General features: G+C 44.6%; 3 long non-coding RNA genes across 3 annotated transcripts; 2 read left to right on the forward strand and 1 right to left on the reverse strand.

Moving 5' to 3' along the window:
* Positions 1–382: 382 nt before the first annotated feature.
* Positions 383–2,057, forward strand: LOC120099853 (uncharacterized). Its single transcript, XR_005499240.2, has 3 exons — positions 383–584; positions 687–771; positions 1,752–2,057. It is a non-coding gene; the product is annotated as an uncharacterized LOC120099853 (long non-coding RNA).
* Positions 2,058–2,717: 660 nt separating this feature from the next.
* On the reverse strand, positions 2,718–10,019 carry LOC134483728 (uncharacterized). The gene is made up of 3 exons (XR_010060614.1): positions 9,906–10,019; positions 6,143–6,319; positions 2,718–2,881 (listed from the first exon to the last, which is right to left on the reverse strand). It is a non-coding gene; the product is annotated as an uncharacterized LOC134483728 (long non-coding RNA).
* A 576-nt stretch (positions 10,020–10,595) lies between these two features.
* LOC120099854 (uncharacterized) lies at positions 10,596–15,413 on the forward strand. The gene is made up of 2 exons (XR_005499241.2): positions 10,596–14,017; positions 14,439–15,413. It is a non-coding gene; the product is annotated as an uncharacterized LOC120099854 (long non-coding RNA).
* Positions 15,414–19,646: the final 4,233 nt, after the last annotated feature.

Genomic DNA, 19,646 nt, shown 5'->3' on the forward strand with positions numbered 1-19,646 from the left:
AACCAGGAGTTGTGGCACATACCTGGAATCTCAGCATTCAGAAGTAAGGTGCAGATAATCAGAAGTTCAAGGCTAGCCCTGGCTGCCTACTGAGTTCAAGGCTAGCCTGGGATACTTGAAACACTGTCTAAGAACTTAACACAAAACAAAAACAATACATGTGTATATCATACCACCTAGCCTGTACCTTAAGTTCATATGTTTGTCAATTATACCTAGATGAGATTTAAAAGAAACAATAATAAAGAGACTGGAGCTGAAGCTAGAGCTGAGCCTGTTGGGAAGCAAGAGAAGCTGACTTAAGTACTACCATTTCCTTTTCAGAACCCATTTAATCACAGGGAGAAACTAAACTCAAGGTCCCAGGTCCCAGGGGAGCTGGGGACTTCCCTACAGCTGAACAGCTTCTGTTGTAAACAGTTGTCTGAGTCCAGCCATCTCAGGGTCAACTTCTCCATCCTGATGGCAGGATCAAACAAGTTCACACTCCCAGGCCTAGGAACTCCTATCCCACTTCTCCCAGTGTCTGCTGGACTGTCTGCTAACTGGTAAAGAATATAGAAAGTGCTGTTATCTAAACCAAGGTGCGTAAGTTATAAAAATACACAACCAACTGCCTGTTGTGCCTTAATTGACTCCATGCAGCTGACTCTCTCCTTTGTTCCCTTGTCATTCTAACCTTCCAGGCCAGAGTCCAGGAGGGGACCTGACTGCAAAAACTGAATTAGGACCTTGAAGCCAGGTGCCTGGACATAGCCCAGTCTCCAACAGGTACTCCCTCGCTTAACCCATAACATCAAAATAACATAACACTGCAGACCCTCCCCCAGCTTTGGGTTCCCATCCTTTTTTGTATAATCTCCCTTCGGGGATGTATTTTAGATTGTTATGAAATCTAATACCTCAAGGCACTCCTTAAGGTGAGCTCAGGGGAGACAGAAGGCTTCTGTGGAGCAGAAGGGGCAAAGAGGAGCTTCTTCCCTCCATCCAGAAGAGAGGCTTTGTATGACTTTAGCATAATGAGAAATACCTGTAAGTTTATGCTTAAAGGACAACCAAAGGAAACTTAAAGTCTTGAACTTGTGACTATGATAGTGGATCAAATTGTGGGATGTTTTGCCAGAGCTAGACCAATAACCCATCAGAACCCCATTGATCAATGTTAGAGCTCTGAATTTTCCAAGTCCCAATAGAGCAGTAGCATAGCAAGGGGAAGAAATCAGAAGCATTTCTCATTCCTCGTATATACCTTAAACCAGTTCCGTACCACCATTTAAGTTTTCACTTGCACTTACCAACCTTAAAACACATTCTTAGACCCTGAAACACTTCCTTGGATCCTCACCGTTTCAGCATTCATATCCTCAGGTCTACTCACTAGGAGACAGAGGTGGTTGGTGATTGGGAACAGTCACTGTGAAGTGAGTTCCTTTAGATAAAGGAATAGCAAAAAGTTACATCCAAAACCTGTTTATCTTTTAACACGAAGCCTGTGAGCGAGACAAACTTGTTTACTTTTCTAGAAAGAGACCCTGTAGTTTTAACTAGCTAAGGAACTGATTAATGACTGACGCAGTGGTAGATTACCTCGGGGTAAAGGGACTAGTTGCCTACTGTTCTCTAGCTGTCAAGTTATGGTTAGCTTAGCCCTCAATGTGACCAGAGACCTGAGCGCTCAGAACATAACACTTTCAATTTTAAGCTTCTGTCTCTAAAATGAATTTTCTTGGCTTCCACCCGGAATCCAACAGATCCCCCAGGCTCTGAGAAGCTCTCACGTGCGGGAACTCTGGGACATAGCGTTGCAGATGACCCAGAACTTTTGATCCTCTGTCTTCATGTCTCAAGGCTGGACATATAAGCATGCGCCACCACACTGGTTTCATATATCTACCTCTAAAGAACCCACAAAATGCTGCAAGATTCATGGCTCATTTGGCCATTACTGGAAACATCAATTATGGGCTATCCTGGACCTTTGAGGACTGAGTGATGATGTTCCTAGTATTCCCTGGATGTGATATTGTCAGCCCAGAATAAAAGGGCTGTGTAAGTGCGCTTGTGTGTGGTGAGTGCACATCTGTCAGAGAGGCAGGACCGTAGTGGGTAGGGTGGGTGGGTCAGTGGTGGGACTGGGGAGGGGGCACTGCAGGGCTGTCCACTGAGGTCATTACCATCTACTTACAAACTTACTTAATAAGCTTTTGTTCCTGCTGCTGCTGCTGCTGCTGCTGCTGCTGCTGCTCCTCTTCCTCCTCCTCCTCCTCCTCCTCCTCCTCCTCCTCCTCCTCCTCCTCCTCCTCCTCCTCCTCCTCCTTCTCTTGTTTGAGACACGTCTATTCCTCACCCCTGGCTAGCCCACAGCTTTCACTGGTTATTATCCCAGCTCCACCTCCCAGCACTGAGAGTATGGGTGTGCACCCTGTGTGCCGTGCTCGGCTACTGGTGAGTTTCTCTTGTAGAACTCTGCAACAGATTTTTAGGGAGAGACTTCCAAACCAAAAGGAGAACATACACGTGATTTTGTTCGATCTTACCAAACTCCCCTCTGGAGAACGGTACCTTGCCATTTTCCCACTTGCTCCTCCTGTTGTGTCTGTTTGTACATTCAGGTAAAATACTCATACACATACAAAATAAAATAAATAAATCATAAAAAATAAACCTCCATCATTCGTCCCCTTCTGTCCTCTGAAGTACACACCAAACATACGTAGTAATCTTCTCTGTTTATTTGGAGTGGGACAGGTTCTTTTTGATTTTTTGAGACAGGGTCTCATGTTGCTCAAAATGGCCTCCAATTTGCTATGTAAAAGGATCCTAAATTCAGTCATTCTTAGCTACTTAGCAAGCTCCAGGCTGGCCTATGATTTAGTAGAACCTGTCAAAAACAAAACAAAACAATTAAAAAGTTACTCTCAGAAGCCTAAAGTGAGCTCTCTTAGCAAATAAGCTGAGAGGCAAACAGGTCCAACGTTATTTCTTCTCCCCAGACAAGAAGCAGAAATAGGACAGGGGTAGCAGCACACACCTTTGACCTCAGCACTACAGAGGTAGAGGCGGGCTGATCTGTCACTAAGTCCAAGGCCTGCCTCACTTACATATCAAGTTCCAGGGTAGCCAGAACTAAATAGTGAGACTATCTCAAACAACAAAACAAACAGCAACACTGGAAATAGGACCATAGTGGGCAGGGTGGGTGGGTGACTGGTGGGACTGGGGAGGGGGCACTGTGGTCCTCCCATATAGTCCTTGCCAGGGCCACTAGACAATGGACCTCTGTCTTACTCTTCTACCATGCAATGTTTATATAAACTACACCCCATTGCCAAAAACAGCACGGTGCTCTCCTCTCTCATTCTGTACCTGGAGTCTCATGTATGGTTCTCTCTTCACCTGCTGATTTAGTGCCACCCCAACTAACTAAAACCCCCAGCCCTGCCCTTTCCAGAGTCGGCTTTGTTCTCCCAACACTAATGAGGCACAAACTGATGTTAGTCAAGACCTTGCTTCATTCTACCTCCAGGCAGTGGGTACTCAACCCCACTCACATGTCCTCCTACATCTGAAACTCTCCCTATAACTACAGTCAAAGCCATGCACAGTGTACATCTAATTCCTAGAACGGAATTCACTGCAGTCCAAAGATTAGAGCAAAGGCATTTGTAAACTGGCCTCAGAACATTCTAGCAGTGGCTGCACTCATAAGTGAATGCGACTAACGTAGTATATTTACTAAAATCCAGTAAGTTGCCTCCTCACAGAGCGATTCTCGGGGCATCTAAAGCACAAGATAACAGTCTTTTGGAGGAAGAATAAGCAACTTGAAATATGGGGAAAGAATGCCAATTCAAGGGGAAGATAAGGGCAAGGACTCATTCCAATACCTATGAAGGTGTGTTGTGCTTATGATTATTATTTCTTTTCTTTCCTTCCTTTTGTTTTTGTTACTATTGTTGTTTGTTTGTTTTAGTTTTTCCAGACAGCATTTCTCTTTGTAGTCCTGACTGTCCCGGAACACTGTAGTCCAAGCTGGTCTTGAACTCAGAGAGATCCACCTGCCTCTGCCACCATTGCTCAGCTGTGATTAGTATTTCAATATTGACTGGTTCCAAATAAAAGGTATCCTCCACAAGGGACATGATGTTACATGGACTCAGCTGAAAACTGAGAGCCTTAGAGCAAAACCCAAGGTTTCCTTAGAAGGAATCCTGCCGCATGGTTGATGTGGAAATTCTGCCAGGATTTCCAGTTTGCCTTATGTTTTGCGTATTATCATTTGCTGGTGTTTTTGATGGTTTCTCTTTTGAAATGGGATCTTATTTAGTCTAAATTGGACTCAAATTTGCTCGATAGCCAAGAAGATAGATCTTCCTGCTTCCACCTCCCAAATGCTGGGATTATAGGCATGGGTCATAATGCTTTGGGTTTTTTGTTTGTTTGGTTGGTTGGTTGGTTAGTTGGTTGGTGTTTTCTGTTGAGCAGATGGGTGGTGTTTTTGTTTGTTTTTAATGCTGAGAACCCGATGCTAAGTCAGCACTCTACTGCAGAACTGTATCTCTAGCCCTGTGCACTTGAACTTACCAACCCTCACAACTACATAAGCTGCTTCCTTAAATATTCTGTGTGTGTGTGTGTGTTCCCTCCCTCCTCCTCCTCCTCTTCCTCCTTCCTCTCTCTCTCTCCCTCTCTCTCTCCCTCCCTCCCTCCCTCCCTCTCTCTCTCTCTCTCTCTCTCTCTCTCTCTCTCTCTCACACACACACACACACACACACACACACACACACAAACACACACACACTCAATTTTTTCTTTGAAGATTCCTGGCTCTATGGTCAAGAAGAGAACAGGATTCGTTTGCACAATTGCTTGCCAGTGAATTGACCTGTGAGCTATAAATAGCATCTTGAGCAAGCTTCCTCTCTGGGCAGTAGGGTAAAGAGAAAGACGATGGCACCTGACAGCTGGAAATGATTTAGAAATTGCACTGATAAAGCAAAGACCTTCTTTTTTTATTTTATTTTTTTTAAAGATTCTATTTATTCATTTTATATATGATGAGTACATTGTCACTGTCTTCAGATACACCAGAAGAGGGAATCGGATCTCATTACAGATGGTTGTGAGCCACCATGTGGTTGCTGGGAATTGAACTCAGGACCTCTGGAAGAGCAGTCGGGTGCTCTTAACCACTGAGCCATCTCTCCAGCCCCCAGCAAAGACCTTCTAAAGACATTTAAAGTGCTGCTGCTTTGAATATGTACACTTAAATTGTGTGTATGTGCACAAATATAAATACGTGTTTGTTTGTTTGTTTGTCTGTTAATTATTGGTGTGTATGTGAGTGCTGGTATTTATGTATGTACTACAGTGCACATGTGGAAGTAAGGGAATGACTTTCAGAGTTATCTCTCTTCTTCCACTGTGGATTCTGGGGAACTTAGATCATTGGGTTTGTGTGGCAAAAGCTTTTACCCACTGAGACACACCGATGCCCCTAAGATGCATCTTAAAGCTATTAATACAGACTGGAGATGTGGCTCATTGGTTAAGAGCACTTTCATGGGGTTGGGGATTTAGCTCAGCGGTAGAGCTCTTGCCTAGCGAGCACAAGGCCCTGGGTTCAGTCCCCAGCTCCGAAAAAAAGAAAAAAGAAAAAAAAAAAAAAAAAGAGCACTTTCATGCTCTCAGCGATGACCCAGATTCAATTCCCAGCGTCAACATGGCAGCTTGCAAACATCTCTAACTCTAACCCCCAGGGATCCAACATCACAACATCATAGTCTAGTATCTGTAGGCACAAGGCACACAGTGGTAAACAAACATAAATGCAGATAAAACAGCTATACTCATAAAATAATTTTAAAAAATAAGTATAATATGTAGTTCAGGGCTGGGGGTACAACGTAACAGTAAAGGACACACTTAGCTTGTGCAGTACCCTGAGTTCAATTCCAAGCACTAAAATAATAGAGACATTGTAGGTAGAGAAACAATGCCGCAAAGCTCAGACCCAAAGATGGAAAAAGGTTTCAGGTTGTGTTGACCAATAATCACTTAGGAGTCAGGCATAAGAACGCATATGCCCAACCCCAGGACTCAGTAGAGTGAAGTAGAAGTTTGAAGCTAGCTTAGTTCTTACCTTAGTGAAACCCAGGCTCAAGAAAACAAAAGTGTTTGACATGACAGTGCACCAAAGCTTTCCAGGAGACACAGGCAACTGAATTGATCATAGCAGCAGGACATTAATAGAGACTGCGCAGTGGCAATTTGTGGATGTTGATCTGATTGAAGAACTCTGCCAGGACTGTGCAATATGCTGAGGGCACAAGTTTCGAGAAATGAGTTCTTGAAGGAGCCGGACCCTTAAGCAACAGAAAGAGGGTCTTCTACATATACATTAAATTCAGCGTTTGTGGATATTTGGCAACTCAAAGAGTTAATCCTGTAAATCAAGAATTGGGAAAGGGCTGGAGAGATGGTTCATCAGTTAAGAGCACTGACTGTTTGTTCCTGAAGACCTGGATCCACATGGCAGCTCACAACTGTCTGTAACTCCAAGATCTGACATTCTCACACCAGACATACATGTAAATATATAATATATATATATATATATATATATTTAAAAGCATTAGGAAAAATCAGTCCACATAAACAAAGTCAGAAAAATGGCAAACTACAGGGCTACTCAGATGGCTCATCAGGGAAAGGTGCTTGACAACAAACTTTATGTCCTGAGTTCGATCCCTGTAACCCACATGGTGGAAGGAGATAAGCAACTACTGCAGGTTGTTGCACACACACACACACACACACACACACGCACACGCACACGCACACACACACACACGCACACACCAATTAATCAAACGAACAAACAATGTGCAGGGGAGGAGAAGAGAAAAAATAATAACAGAAAAGAACAAGGTAAACTAGACACAGATACCACCTGGAGACTTATAGAAACTCTATTTTGAACAGTACACTTGTATTCTGAGCAGGGTACTGGGGAGGCAGAGGCAGGAAGTCCAACAGTTCAAAGCCGGCTTCAGATATACGAAGTTTAGGGCCAGCCTGGAATACATGTCACCTTGTTTACTGTATTCTCTCTTGTAACTTTTATATGAAACTATACTTTAAATTTGTAATACCAAATACTTTCCCTTGAGAAAGATTAAGTTGTCTTTATTGGTTTTCCCATAGAACACCATGCTGCATTAGGCAGTGTGATTAGTTTATATTCAAAATTTGTGGTCTCTACTACAAGACACTTCCTTATATAGGTCAATCCTAGAAAATAATAAATAATTAATAAATAAATAAACCATCACCAACAACAAAGGCTCTGGTTAAATGTTCTTGGCAAATAGTTGTAGTGTCTGTTTGTTTTGTAAAAGATGTATTTTTTTAAATTTTATGTATATGAGTATTTTGCCTGCATGTAAGTCTGCTTCAAGCATGCTTGGGTCGTGAGCCACCATGTAGATGCTGGGAACTAAACATGGGTCCTCTGTAAGAGCAGCAAGCTCTCTTAACCACTGAGCCGTCTCTCCAGCCCCCGTTTGCCTTGTTTTAAATGAATAATGATCTCACAAAGTATACTATCTCTAGGCTGAGGTTATAAGTGCCTCTGTTTGTAAGACATCAAGCATAAAATGACTCAAACAACCCATTTTGTCTGTATAATTAATTCAACATGTTTCCATGATTTTAGGAATTATTGCTTTCTGGGGACTTAAAGTGTAAAATTAAAATGTTAAGGTTGTAATTTAATTCCTGGCCTATTGCCTTGATGTCCCATTTGAAATAAAACATGTTCTCCCTCCCTCTCCCTCCCCCTCTCTCTCTCCCTCCTTCCCTCCATCCCTCCCTCTCTGAGTTGAGTCAGGGGAGGGGGGAGGTCAGTACAGTCTCCTGTGCTGGCCCTCCTTTCCACCTTGTTTTGGACAGGGTGTATCTGTTGTTTTTCAACTGTGTATACCGGTGGCTGGCTGAGCACTTTGGGGAATTCTCCACTCTTAGAAGCACTGGGATTATAGGAGCTCACAGCAAGCATTCAGCTTTTCACATGGGGTCTGGGGACTCAACCTCAGGTTTCCACAATTACATGGCAAGCACTTTAACTACTGAACTATCTCCCAAGACTCATATTAGCCACCCCCCCCCGCAGCCCCCACACACATCTATTTCTTTAGTGTGGGGACGGGTGCATGCCCACACATGGAGGTCAGACAACTTTATCAGAATCTCCTCTCCTTTCATCCTCTAGGATTCAGGGATCAAACTCAGGCTTCATACCAAGTACCCCTACCCTAAGAGCCACCCTGCTTACTACACCTGCCCTCCCACCCCCACCCCCAATTAACTTTAACCAGAAAACAAGGTTGTATATTGTATATTGATGACTAAATTTTGGCATGATAGCCTCTTAATAAAAGTTACAGCCTGGCAGTGGTGACACATGCCTTTAGTTCCAGCAGGCAGGAGGCAAAGGCAGATCTCTGAGTTCCAGGACAGCCTGGTCTACAAAGTGAGTTCCAAGACCGCCAGGGCTACACAGAGAAATCCTGACTCCAAAAAAAGACTCATAGATGCAGACTTCTCATGATGCATCCTTATCAGAGTTGTCTCACCTGTCCCCCAACCCCCACTCTCCCAAACACCAACTTTCAATGGAAATTAAGGTGTTGTATTGATGGTTGAATTTTGGCCTGGTACTCTCTTGATAAAGTTACAGATGTATAGTTGTGTGGGAGTGATAAGCAACGATATCAACCCCAGCAGCCACTTCAACAATCCCCAGCTGACTGGTTGTGAGCAGAGGGTGAAGTTTGGTTTTTCTCAGATGGGTTCTTGACAAGAAACTCTAAGTAGGTTATCCCAATTTCAAAGGCAGAGAGATGAATTATGGATGAGTGGGGCGGATGGAGCTGATCAGATAAAAATGCAAAATTTCTAGGCCAAAACTAATCCAATTAAGTGAAAGCTCGAAAGCCATGCAGCACTAAAGAGCCCACTTATTAATAATATGAAATAGAATTAATAATCGTAATATCTGAAGGAATCATTACAGTCATCGAGATAAGGCTCCGCCGGTAAGTTTGTGAGGGGTTTGCACCAGACGCTTCTCGAGGAAAAGTTGCATGGGTGACTTCAAACGTCTGAAAACAAACCGAGGCTCACCAACTCCAAGGACACAAGCCACAGCGCAGAGAGATTCTATTCTCCACTTATGGATTGAGCAAAGACAGAGAGGAACAAAACCAGAATGATGACAGTGCCTGTAGGCGTGAACACCTGCCGGGAAACACTTACGAAACGCCAGGCTCCGACCTAGCGAAACCACGTGGGACACTAAGGAGAGAAGAGTCTAGTCACAAGGACATCCTGTGCCGCGCCAGGCCTGTCATCCCAGCCCTGGAGAGTTTGAGCCTGGAAGATCTTGAGTTCTAGACTGGACTGGGCTACCTGAGACGCTGCCTTCAAAATAAGTAATAAATTTATAAACATAATATCAATAAAATTGAAATGTCCCATTAAGGCAGAAGCCAGGGGTGTAGGGTTGAGTGGGGAGAAGGCTCAAAATACAAACTAGACAGTAACAAACAAGCAAAAAAAAAAAAATGCCATGCTAATAAATTCTGCTCGCAAGTTTATTAATTACCTCTCTCTTTTACTCTTTCTCTCCCCCCTCTTATCCTCTTTTCCTCTGTCTCTCCCCTTCTTTCTCTTACCCTCTCTCCCCCCCTCTCTTACCCTCTCTCCCCCCTCCTCTCTTACCCTCCCCCCCTTTAGCTGTGACATTTTTAATTCTTCAGCAGTCAGTGTGCCTTTATCTCTTCCTAGATCTTGAAGAACGAAGGACATATTTTGGAGCTGGCTCCTGGCTTACTCTAGGTTACCTTCGATGGCCAGTAGCCATTTCTTTTCTGTCCATTTTCTGCTGAAGAAGTTAAGCTGGCGAACTGCCAAGAGGAAGTGTATTACAGTTTTCAAAGTGCAGCTTTTGTTTTCATATCTCATTTGCTCTCTGCCAAGCTAGAGATTAAGAGAGATAGCGCCGCATCTGTTTTGCTTAATATAAACGAGCTCAGGAATGTTCCAGAACACACAGCCAGTAGTCACTACTGGAGGTAAAGAATGAAGTTGGAGGGAGGCGGGACACGAATGAAGGAATTTTATAAAAGCTTTGTTTTCCCTGAAAGTAACAGGATGAATTTATTTTGTGCTGATCACAGTCTTGTGATGAAAAGGTCAGTCTATAAAAAGTCTAAACAAACCTGCTCCTGGTGCTGGCACTTTGCCTCCCTCAGCGGTTAAGAGCACCCACAGCTCTCGCAGAGGACAAGGGCTCCATTCCCAGCACATGTTTGGTAGCTTGTAGCCCACTATAGCTCTGTCTCCAGGGCATCTGAGGCCTCCTGCACGGAATGTATTCTGACCTCTGAGGCCTCCTGCACATGTGGTACACAGATTTATACCTAGGTGTGCACATACATGAGAACGCACACACACACAAATTAAATGCAAAAGAAAAGTCTGTTCCTGACTAAAAATAACTACAAGCTGCTCTAAGAAAGCCTTGTGATAGAATATTTCCCAGCTTGGTTGGAGGTGTGGCTCGATAGAAAAGCTTTTGTTTGCTGTCAGCAGGCCCAGGTTTTATTTCATACTCTGGTGTGCACGCGCATGCCCCCCCACAGAGAGAGAGAGAGAGAGAGAGAGAGAGAGAGAGAGAGAGAGAGAGAGAGGAGGAGGAGAGAGAGAGAGGGAGAGAGAGTTAACTCCTATCTGGTTGAAGGGGAAACTACAAAAATTCCTTTATGGAAGAAATTCCACAGACTTAATGAAAAGAAGTTAGGCCAGCCAGACGGAAACAGGAAACACGTATTAAACCAGAAACTCAGAGTTGAGATTCAGTTAATAGCAACTGAACGTAGATCCCCGTGTACCAGCCGGGAAATTACAGACTGCCAGCTGCCAACCTGGGAGATCCAGGAAGACAGCCAGGAAAAGTCTAGAGGGTAAATGAGAAGAGAATGGGCGTGCTTTGCAGTGCTGATCTAGGCCTCAGTGCTGTTCCTTGGTAAGAAGGGGAGTGGGGGGAGGGGGTGTGGTGCGGAGGAAACGGAGGAGAAAGAAACATGAAGACTTGAGGGGAGAATGCTCAACAAACAATATAGACTTAACAGCAATTGAAAAATAAATTAATTTAAGAAGACGAGAGAAAAAGAAGAAAAATAAACAACAGTACCAAAGACCGGGCAGTTTGGGCTACCTGAGACCCTATCTCATGAAGCAAATAACAGGGTTGGCAAAAGGGTTCAGTGGCTAAAGTGAAGTATAAGGCCGACAGCCATTTTCAATCTCACAGAAGTCACACGATGGGGAGAACCAACCCCTAGAAGGGGTCTCTAATCTCCATATGAAAAATGGCACACATGTGCTCCTGCGAACATATCAAACATATCATACATACACAATAAGGAGGGGGAGGAGGAGGAGGCGGAGGAGGAGGAAGAAGAAGAAGAAGAAGAAGAAGAAGAAGAAGAAGAAGAAGAAGAAGAAGAAGAAGAAGAAGAAGAGGAGGAGGAGGAGGAGGAGGAGGAGGAGGAGGAGGAGGAGGAGGAGGAGGAAGAGGAAGAGGAAGAAGAAGAAGAAGAAGAAGAAGAAGAAGAAGAAGAAGAAGAAGAAGAAGAAGAAGAAGAAGAAGAAGATCGAAACACAAAAACAAACAACAATCCAAAAAGGATGAACTGTAAGAGCCATAAAAAATGGCCCAGGAGGTAAAGTGCTTGTCAAGTTTGACGAACTGAATTTGATCTCTAAAAAATATAGTGGAAGGGGAGAACTGTCTTTGGAAAGTTGTCCTCTGACCTCCGTGTGCGGTGGCAGGTGTGTGCAGGTGTGTGTGTTTGAGTGTGTGCGCTCGGGGCCCCCACGGTGGAGTGCACAGCCATGGACACTTACAGATCAGAGGACGTCAGGCGTCCTACTCCCTGTCTGCCCGTTAGACAACGATATTCCCCGCACCTGAAGCTAGACTGGTGCCAGCGAGGCCCAATACTGTATCTCTGCTCTGCTCCCCGTGGCTGTGTCGTCACAGGAATGTAGGGCCACGTTCAGCCTTTTCTGTGGGTACCTGATTCAGACTCAGGTCTTCCTGCTCTCATACTAGTTAAGCCAGCTCCCCTGGTCGTTAGTCTTTATTTTGTAGAGGCAGTGTCTCATTGGAGCCCAGACTGACCTGGAACTCACTCTGTAACCCAGAGCTTTGAGCTGAGGAGGATCTTCCTACCGTAACCTCCTAAGTGATCCTACATGCCTGACCCTTAACCTTATTAAAACTGAAAAACACAGTTTTCTCAATTGTCTAAGACAGAAAATAGACCAAACCAACACTATAACGCTGATGGACTGATTTTTAAATGTATTCACGTATTTCGATTTTTATAAAATGTACATAACAAAATCTACCATTTTGACCATTTTAATAAGTGTACAGTTTCCCTGGTACTGAGTGCACGCCCGTATGATGCAATCATCCCTTCAGCCACCTCCACAATTCTTCGCTGCAGTTACTTTCAAAGGAGAGGGTTGCTATTTTCAAGTCTGGAAAGGGAACTCCAGCAGGCAAGAAGAAAAAGAATTGAGCAAAGTCAGCCATGTAGATCCACAGGGAGGTTTCACCTAAGGCTGGGAAGGTGAGGAGGCTACAGTCCTGCTTTCTGCCTCTCCTATTGGGCTGCCTGAGCCAATCTGAAGAAGTCCAGCACCAGGATAGAGCAGGCAAGCAGGGGGCCAGGCTTACCCTAGACCCAGCACCTCTAATGCTTTACGTTGATGTTTGATTAGAAGCCATAACAGTAGTAGCTTTAACCAAAGCCATATGGATCGGGGGTGTAGCTCAGTTGGTAAAGCAATTGTCTAGCATGCAGGAAGTCCTGGGTTCAGTCTCCAGCTTGGTAGCCCAGGTTTATAATCCCGGATTCCAGATCGCTACGGGTTCAAAGTCAGGGTGGATACAGAGTGGGGGCTACCAGCCGTGGGCACAGTGGGGAAAACCCAGATTCCCAGTTCACACTGTCACCAACAACTGCCCGACGAGTTGCTATTGAGAGACCTCCATCCAGTGGAAGGTCTTGCGTTTGTGGGTTTTGATGAAGAAAGGAGTTTCAGGGTGAGCCAATGAGAAGCAGAGTTGGATTTTATAAGAAACAGGGGGGCTGGGGATTTAGCTCAGTGGTAGAGCGCTTACCTAGGAAGCGCAAGGCCCTGGGTTCGGTCCCCAGCTCCGAAAAAAAGAACCAAAAAAAAAAAAAAAAAAAAAAAAAGAAACAGGAAGAAAGGTGATGCAAAAAAGCAGAGGAAGCCGTTTTCAGGGGAGAATTGTACCCTGGCTTCTTTACAAGGAGTCCATAGGACTTTGGGAGCTCAGGACTCATAGCTCCAAGGGCTGCTAAGAAAGGCTTCCACTCACCCCGCCCCCACCCTGCTTCTTTTTAACATTGCTCAAAGAGTGTGGTTCATACCCAAGTTAAAGAGTTTCCTTAGTAAACAAGCTATAATACCTCTGCTACAGCTTCCGGGGGCGGGGTGTCCGGGTTTGGGAGAGAAGGGGAGTGTCTTTTTTTCTTTCAAAAAATTCAAAAGGCAAAATCCAAAAACAGAACAACAAAAGTAGACAGATAGGTATTTAAGCCAATTTAATTTTATGTATATGCATATTTTCCATACATGTATTGTATGTCTGCCACATTCATGCTTGCTGCCCTTTGTGCACGGGACCCTATCTGGGTTCCTCCCCACTGAAGTGTCTCTCCAGTCACCCTCCCTTTTCTTTTCTTGAAGCATGCTTTAATTAGCCCGGGCTTGCCTCCAACTCATTACACAGCCAAGAATAACCTTGACTTTTCGATTAACTTAATTTAAGAAATACTACGTATGTATAAGGATTGCGTGCACAGGAGTCCAGGTACCCACAGAGGACAGAGACATCGGATCCCCTAGAGCTGTAAGTTCCTGGAGGTTATGAGTCATCCTACCACCTGACCTGGATACTGGATACCAGACGTGGGTCCTCTGGAAGAAGAGTACATAGTATGTACTCTGAACCACTGAGCTATCTCCGGCCCTGACCGTGAACTTCTAATCCTCTTTCTTCTATCTCCCGAGTAACCCAGTCATCTCACACCCAGTTTTATGCAGTGCAGAGGACTAAGCCCAGGACTTTGTACACTCTGGGCAAACATTCTACAGCTGAACTGCTGATCCAGCTAGCTCATGAGTCAAGCTTTTTTAAATACCACAGACCCAGTGGCTTGGGTAGATAGAAGGTGTTAGGGAGCACATCTCCCAACATTTTGACTGTAGACTCTGAATGGGGGATAGGAAGCTGTTCACTGTATGACTATTAACCTTTCTGTTTCTCTCAGCTCACTGTTGGGGTGTAGAGAACTACGACACGCCGTGGCCTCACTGTTAAGAGGCTTCTGCTCTATCATGGCAGACAGCACTTCAGGGCTGGGCTCTCTGCTGTATCTGAAATGAAGAGAACTTGACGGTGCTCTCCCACAACTCCCCAACCCTTAAGGCTGGCAGCCAAGAGAAGCCCCTCACACAAAGTTATACAAAGCCCAGCTCTCCATTGTGCCTTTTCTGAGAAAAATGGCTGCCTTCGGCACCAGCTTTGATGTCAGGGAGTTAAGCCGAGCTGAGTTAAGCAACCCACACTGTTTTACTCCACAAACAGCCATACAGGTAAGATTCAGAAAGCTGCCCCAACTCGTTTTCTGCTTTGCTCTGGACTATAAAGCCAGGCCTCCAGCTGCATGAGTCACAGGACTGTCTGGTCTCCGAGACCGAAGGTCGTCTTGGAAGAGATGACAGTGACATCTTTGGCTAAGGATGCTGGGAAAAGCTCACCGCGTTGTCACTGCTACGGCCCCCAACAATCAGTTGAGCAGCCTTCTGGAGACTTTTTTCAGAGCTGTCTCTTAGCTTAGCTCATGAATTCCCTTTTGACTGCAGGCCTAAGAGGAAAGGCCAGCAGTAATAGAGGCTTTGCCAGCCTGAGGAGGTGTGCATAAACTCACCTCCCCCATGCCTGCATGACGTAAGCCTTCTTAGAGGAGCATGAGAGGCTGCAGCAAAGAGGAGAGCAGATGGATTTTGTTTGGCTTCTCAGAGCTTCAGATCTGAAACAACCTTAACAGCCAACATGGGGCCGGGGGTGGAGACACAGAGACACAAACGTGATGTCAGGACAAGGACAATGCAGTTCCATCAGGTATACGCATCACTGGAAAAGGATGTGCAGCCCCTTAAGGAAAGCATGCATTAGGTATTGATGAAGAATAATCTACAAGCTGTACTATTTATTAAGAATAAAAGTGAAGATCAAAGCAGAACGTTTAGTAGCTGTCTGCTTTTGTTTTTAAAAATGTGAATCTATGGTCACGTATGCAAGAATATTTTTCTTTGGATATGTAAGAATGGGGCCGGCTCAGAGGATGGATATGAAGGCAGAGACAAGATTAAAAAAATATGCAGGTGCTGGGGAGATGCCTTAGTCTCCTCATGAACTTGCCGCATGAACATGAGGACGTGAGTTCGATTCCCATAACCCACATAAAAAGCTGAGTCTACTGTAAACCCACTTGTAATCCCAGGGTAGGTAGAAAAAGGCAGAACTTTGGGGTTTTAGTGGCCCAGCATCCTGGCCTAATTGGTGAGTTCCTGGTCCCAGTGAGAGGCTGTGTCTCAAAAACCAAAGTTTGGGGCAGGTAGGATGGCTCAGTAGGTAAAGGCATTCACTGGGAAGCCTGAGGTGAAGCCATGGGACCCACATGGTAGAGGAAGATGCTGCATAACTGGATAACTGAGCCATTTTTCGTTATTTATTTATAATTGAGACAAGGTATTGGTACATCAGAGCTCAGGCTGACCTTGAACTTGTCACCTTCCTGTCTTAGTGTTCCAAGAGCTATGATTGCTGGACTCAACCGCCATTCCAGCTCCAATTATATTTATTTATTAATTTATTTATTTATTAATTCATTCAGACAGGACCTCTTTATGCAGTCCTGTCTGTCCTAGAACTCACTATGTAAATGAGACTGGCCATGAACTCATAGAGATTCTCCTGCCTCTGCCTCCCAAGGGCTAGGATTAAAAGCCCAGCCCCATCTTTGTTGTTGTTTTGTTTTGCATTGTGGTTTTTGGTTTGTTTTTTTGTTTGTTTGTGTTTGTTTTGTTTTGTTGGAGATAAGGTTTCCTTGTGTGCCCCAGCTGTCCTGGAACTCACTCTGTAGAGCTGAGGCTGTCCTCAAACTCAAAGATCTATCTGCCTCTGCCTCTGCCTCTGCCTCTAGAGTGCTGGGGCTAAAGGTGTATGCTACCATGCCCGCTGGCTAGTGTATTTTAGATTCTAGACAAAATTGTTTATGATGGAGTCTCCATGTAACCTGTGGTGGTCTGAATGTGAATGACGGCTCCTCTTACCCCCTCCCCACCCCCACCAATGGGCTCATATGTTTGAATGCTTGGCTCTTAGTGGGTGGAATCATTTGGGAAGGATTAGGAGGTGTGGCCTCGTTAGAGGAACTGTGGCACTTCAGGTAGGCTGTGAGGCTTCAAACGCCCATGCTCTTCCCATTTAGCTGTGGGTCAGATGTAAGCCCTCAGCTACTGCTGCCACACCAGGCCGTCTCCTGCGGTGTTCCCTGCCATCATGGACAAAAACTCTAACTCTCTAGAACCATTAGGCCCAAATTAAATGTTTCCTGCTACAAAGTGCCTTGGTCATGCTGCATTATTATGGCAATATACTTTATTTTAAACCAAAGAAAGTGAAGCAGAAACTCTCTCTTAAAAGCAAAGAAAAGGGGGCTGGAGAGATGGTTCAGCAGTTAAGAGCACTGTCTGCTCTTCCAGAGGTCCTGAGTTCAATTCCCAGCAACCACATGGTGGCTCACAACCATCTGTAATGGAATCCCATGTCCTCTTCTGGTGTCTGAAGACAACTTCAGTGTATTCATATACATAAAATGAACAAATATATCTTTTTTAAAAAAGGAAAGAGAAGGTGGCTTTAGGAGGTAGAACTATGAAATGTGGAAAGCTCCTAAACTGAGAAATAATCCCTTTTTCTTTTTTTTTAATTAATTATTTTTCGTGTAGGGAGGTTATTTGAGCAGTTGGGGGAGAGGAGACATGATCGAAATATGTATTTACATATATTATCCATATATGTATATATACAAACACATATAGTATGTGTGTGCTTTGCCTGAATGTGTGTCTATGTGTGCTGTGCACACAGAGAACAGAAACAGTTGCTGGATTAGCTGGGACTGGGGTTACAGATAGTTGTGAGTTGCTATGTGGGTGCTGAGAATTGAACCAGGGTCTTGTGGAAGAGCAGCCAGTGCTCTTAAGTGCATCTCTCCAGCCCTGAAAAAAAATTGCAACTAAAGGAAATGTGCAGGCACAGTGCTTATCCCATAAGGTGGGGCTGAAGTCAGCTGAGCCCAAAGAGGGCAATGGAGAAGGTAAGTTCTTTAGACCAGGTTGGACTCAAATTCTGAAATCTATTTGCTCTGCCTACATCTGTCTTCTGAGTGCTGGGACATCACAATAAACTTCTTTAAATTTTTTTTTGCTGGTTCTGGTGGCATACAACCTTAATCTTGTGCCTTGAAAGACACAGGAAGGCAGATTATTGTGACCCTGTCACAGAAAAACAAAATTAATTTTCTTTAGTCTTGTTAAAAAGCTTTAATCCATAAAGTGAAAGGACAGAGTATATGACCTACACGCATGCGCACGGGACACACACACACACACACACACACACACACACACAGAGAGAGAAAAGTAAAATAAAAATATATAAAATATAGGCCTCGGGGCTGGGGATTTAGCTCAGTGGTAGAGCGCTTACCTAGGAAGCGCAAGGCCCTGGGTTCGGTCCCCAGCTCCGAAAAAAAAAAAAGAACCAAAAAAAAAATATATATATAGGCCTCGTGGCCTACAACGGTCTCCAAGAAACCGTGTACCACCCCACCCCAGCCCTACCCACCTTAGAGAGGAAGAGAGAGGCCTTCAGCTGTTGCTGTCCCTGACCTAATTCAACCCCAGACACTGAGCGTCTCCCCACACAATTTCCATCTCAGACCACTCCCACCCCCACCCCGCCGCCTCATGAAGTAGGGGACCACTTTAAGGAGCCCCCCTCTTAAATATCATCATTAAAGTTCACTGCACCTGGGGGAGGGGAGAGTAATTTTAAATACAGCAGATTGCTTCCATAATGTGGGTAGGTCTCATCCAAACTGTCAAAGGAGTCTCTTCTTCACACACCCTAAACCCCAGGGAAGATGGAACTCTTGAAATTAGGCTGCGGCCTTCTGATTTGAACCTGACTCCTCCTTGGGGGTCTCCATCGTGTTAGTTTACCACCACGGTTCTGGATTTCTTGGACAATGTTTGAAAATCAATCTCTATAGAAATTTATACATCCTATTTTTTTCTGGAGTTCCATTACTGGTCTAACCTAGTTTACTATTATGACCCAAACAACAAGAGTCTAGAAGTTCCTGCTTTACATCTTAATCATAGAAAACGTATCTCCAGAGACAGCATGTGCTAGCTGTCTGGAAAAGCCTTCTGCAGCAGGGTGGTGGACATCAGCCTGAGTCATTACCAGCCAGGGGGTCATCTGTCAAAAAAGCTGCGCTCAACAGAGCAGAAAAATAAGTCTTGGGGTTGGGGATTTAGCTCAGTGGTAGAGCGCTTGCCTAGCAAGTGCATGGCCCTGGGTTCGGTCCCCAGCTCCGAAAAAAAAAAAAAGAACCAAAAAAAAAAAAAAAAAAAAAAAGTCTTTCATTAGCGGGGAAATAGCAGCCGGCTCAAGTGGCATGGGACTCTATCAGCTGGTAAAACTTAATTATGCTTCTAACTACATAAATTAGTTCAAGTAAATACGTTTGAAAATACCCGATCTCCATCTTGAACCTACAGAGGATTAATTGCAAGAAAACAAATTACTAATGAGTTAAGGGGAAAAAATTTAATTTCTTCACTGCGTCTCCCACAAAGATTAGTGCTTTGCGAGGTTATTTTATTTGCCAGTTCTTCAGGAAAACTACAATTCCTTAATCAACACATCAAAAATTTCTACACTTCTAGAATAAGAGAAAGAAAATCTACTGGGAATGAAGGGGGTGCTGGAAATGGCCAGTCTTTCCCCCATATTCTCCTACCGTAGACACACACACACACACACACAGACACAGACACACACACACACACACACACACACACAACCTCTCGGGTTTAAGCGTTTCCCCAGCTGCACTCAACTAAATATATCTTGGGCAGTGTTTTCATTTCTTCACCTCTCTCTTGAGCCAATCAGAAGGACACAAATAGCTCGGAGTCCCTTAGGAGGGCATGCGGAGGTACCGCCTGGTTACAGGGGCTTAGCGCAGCTTTCAGGCTCCTCCTGATCTTGCCGGAACGCCTGCAGGCTGGAAGCCCTGGTTGCGCACTGCGGCTCTGCGGAGTAGGGGCCTGCAGGGGTTAATGTGGCTGCAGCTCATTCGGGCACCACCTGGGCATCAGTGACTCATTGTTTCCTC

Source organism: Rattus norvegicus, chromosome 1, assembly GCF_036323735.1.
Source record: "Rattus norvegicus strain BN/NHsdMcwi chromosome 1, GRCr8, whole genome shotgun sequence".
Lineage (NCBI taxonomy): Eukaryota > Metazoa > Chordata > Mammalia > Rodentia > Muridae > Rattus > Rattus norvegicus.